The sequence below is a fragment of the Cebus imitator genome, unplaced genomic scaffold (assembly GCF_001604975.1).
Source record: "Cebus imitator isolate Cc_AM_T3 unplaced genomic scaffold, Cebus_imitator-1.0 Scaffold275, whole genome shotgun sequence".
NCBI lineage: Eukaryota > Metazoa > Chordata > Mammalia > Primates > Cebidae > Cebus > Cebus imitator.
The window spans coordinates 1,627,805-1,631,454 of NW_016107590.1; the positions used below are offsets into that span (position 1 = coordinate 1,627,805).

The following is a 3,650-nucleotide window of genomic DNA, read 5'->3' on the forward strand; positions in this document are numbered from 1 at the left end:
AAAAGGGGCCCAGCATGGTGGCACACACCTGTAGTCCCAGATACTCAGGAGGCTCAGGCCGGGGCATTGCTTGAGCCCAGGAGGTGGAGGCTGCAGTGAGCCATGACTGCATAACTGTACTGCAGCCTGGGAAGAAAGAAAGAAAGAAAAGAAAAGAACAGGGGAGGGGAGCGGAGAGGAGAGGAAATTAAATTACACTAAATGAGAATAAGATGTTGTTCTAAAAAGCACTTTTTTTCAAATGTAGAGTAGCATCTAAAAAGCAATTTTATAACTCAATGTATGATACTGAAACTCCCATGATATTAGTAAGAACTAACTGACCACAGTTTTGCAAGTACCTCCCATTTTGTTACACAGAATAACTTTAGATTTCTCTAACAATAAGTAACCGCCTCTCTAATACTTTGTGTAAAAATTATTTCAGTTTATACAGCTAAATACCAAAAAACTGAGGTTCAGGGCCTAGCGCAGTGGCTTATGCCTGTAATCCCAGCATTTTGGAAGGCCAAGGCAGGCAGATCACTTGAGGTCAGGAGTTCAAGACCAGCCTTGCCAATATGGTGAAACTTCGACTCTGCCAAAAAACACAAAAACTTAAGCCAGGCATTGGTGGCGCATGCCTGTAGTCCCAGCTACTTGGGAGGCTCAGGAAGGGGAATTGCTTGAAACCGGGAGGCGGAGGTTGCAGTGAGCCAAGATCATACCACTGCACTCCACCCAGCCTGGGAGCCTGGGTGACAGAGTGAGACCTTGTCTCAAAAAAAAAAAAAAAAACAAAAAACAAAACACAAAAATCACAAGCTGATGTTCAAACTGAAGATTCTTTTTCTCTAAATATCATCTGATTTTTTATTTTTTGAGACAGCATCTCACTCTGTCACCCAGGCTGGAGTATAGTGGGGTTATCATGGCTCACTGCAACCTCCGCCTCCTGGGTTCAAGTGATTCACATGCCTTAGCTTCCAGACGAACTGGGATTACAGGTGTGCATTACTAGGCCCAGCTAAATTTCTGTATTTGTAGTAGAGATGGGGTTTGCCTATGTTGGCCAGGCTGGTCTCGAACCCCTGGCCTCAAATGATCTGCCCACCTCGGCTTCCCAAAGTGCTGGGATTACAGGCATGAGCCACCACACCCAGCCTCTAAATATCACTTTTTATTAAATGGAGTTCTACACTATAAAATTAAAGTTCCTTTGGATGTATTTTACCCAATAATTATATTTTAATGGGCAGAATTTTTCTCACCCAAATAATTATTATCATTAGTTACACAAAAAATGCCTTAATAACATCAAAATTATTGCCAGGTATGGTGGCTCACGCCTGTAATCCCAATACTTTGAGAGGCCATGGCAAGTGGATCTCCTATGGTCAGGAGTTTGAAACCAGCCTGGCCAAAACGGTGAAACCCCATCTCTACAAAAAATACAAAAATTAGCCGGTTGTGGTGGTATGCACCTGCAATCCCAGCTACTTGGGAGGCTGAGGCAAAAGAATCACTTGAACCTGGGAGGTGGAGGTTGCGGTAAGCCGAGATCAGGCCACTGCAATCCATCCTGGGTGACAGAGTGAGGCTCTGTCTCAAAAAAATAATAATAATATCAAAATTATCAATACCTGTTTGTAAAACTGCTATTGTATTTTTCTTGGAGAAATAGGTTCTTATTTTTATTAATTTTTTAATTTTTTTTTTTAAGATGGGGTTTCACCCTGATGGCCAGGCTGGACTTGAACTCCTAACCTCAGGTGATCCACCCACCTCGGCCTCCCAAAGTGCTAGGATTACAGGGGTCAGCCACTGCGCCCGGCCCGAGAAATAGGTTTTTAAAAATAAACTAAAAAACTGCTACTGTTGAAGAGTACTTCTACTGATGTTTGAGGACTAGCTAAAGGAGGAATCTTTAATTAATAAAAGTTCCAAAATAATCTTGTAATATTAAAATAAAGTGAAGAAATAAACTGGCCAAATGATGATCACATATGAAAAGATTTAATAGTGTTCAATTTTTACTCATCAGAAAAGCTCAGCAGTCATGTCACATGCTTAAATCTCATGCTTTAAAACACCACAAGATGGCAGGCTTTAACTGAAGACTAGTCCAGAAGAAGAAAACATTTAACTGTTTAAAAAAAAAAAAAAAGAATCCTATACCAATATAATTTACAACCAAAATGCCTAGTTCACACAAGTGCTGGGTCTCCACAGGAATAGAACTGACAATTGTGAAGAAACCTTTATTTTATCCCACTATAAAATGACCAGAGGCGCTAGGATACATACAATACACTGACTGAAAATAAAACCATCTTTATTTTTATTTATTTATTAATAAATTTGGTTTGAGATAGAGTATCACTCTTGTTGCCCAGGCTAGAGTGCAATGGCTGCAACTCAGCTCACCGTAACCTCTGCCTCCTGGGTTCAAGTGATTCTTTTGCCTCAGCCTCCTGAGTAATTGGGACTATAGGCATGTGCCACCACACCTGGCTAATTTTGAATTTTTAGTAGAGGTGGGGTTTTTCCAAGTTGGTCAGGCTGGCCTCGAAATCCTGACCTCAAACTCCTGACCTCAGGTGATCCACCTGCCTCCGCCTCCCAAAGTGCTGGGATTACAGGTGTGAGCCACCACACCCAGCCTAAAACCATATTTTAAATGCAGTATGACACAGTACTTACAAAAGCTACTGATTCAAAATTAATTACTTAACAATTAAAAATACTAATTTTTAAAGCTCGGGTCATAATGCGGTATTTTTCAGTGTAATGCTGCCCCATGGCAGGAGAAAGACCTGTGCTTTCCAGGGACAAAAATGGTCCAGCAAGAATGATACCTCATAAAATAGCATGTCGATTTTGTAAGTTACTGTATGCAGCAATCTGTAAATTGGCATATTTTATGCAGTATTGTTCTTGTTTATTTGACTGCACAGATGTAACAGGTATTATATGCAAATAGCTCAAAACTCAGAATGTCATGCTACCAAGTGAAAGATACTGTGCAACATCTTGTGGAGTGCAGAAAATACAAGAAGCCAAAAAATTAATCTAAGGCAGTACACCTAGATGACTAGAATATGGCGATTTCTTCCATAAAAATAAAAACCAAGGAAGATAAGGAGGATGAGGGATGAAGAAAGTATTTATTTGTGGTACCCTGAGGGCCAATGATACCAGTGGAAATTTTACAGGAACTTATTTAAATCACAACTAATGCTTCTACTCTTCATTTTATGTCAAGTTCTTAGTTACGTAACACAGTTGTTCTATGAAAATATAAATTGTTCTGTTATAAATATTTCTTGGCCAGGTGCAGTAGCTCACATCTATAATCCCAGCACTTTAGGAAGGAGACCCTAGTGGAGACCCCTAGGCAACATGGTGAGACCCCATCTGTACCAAAAACACAAAAAATGAGCCAGATGTGGTAGTGCATGCCTATGGTCCCAGCTACTACAGGGGCTGAGGCAGGAGAATCACTTGACCCCAGGAGATTAAGGCTGCAGTGAGCCCTGATCGTGGCACTGCACTCCATCCTGGTCGACGAGTGAGACCCTATCTCCAAATACAAATATATATATGATATATATAATATATATATAAAGTGAGTACCTATCTCCAAATATATATATATATATATATATATA

The 3,650-nt window shown here is 40.3% G+C and overlaps 1 protein-coding gene across 1 annotated transcript in view; it reads right to left on the reverse strand.

Annotated features, from left to right (window-relative positions):
• The window catches only part of LMNB1 (lamin B1), a 62,482-nt gene that overhangs the window by 37,294 nt on the left and 21,538 nt on the right, over positions 1-3,650 (reverse strand). The gene's annotated exons all lie outside the window — the stretch shown is intronic.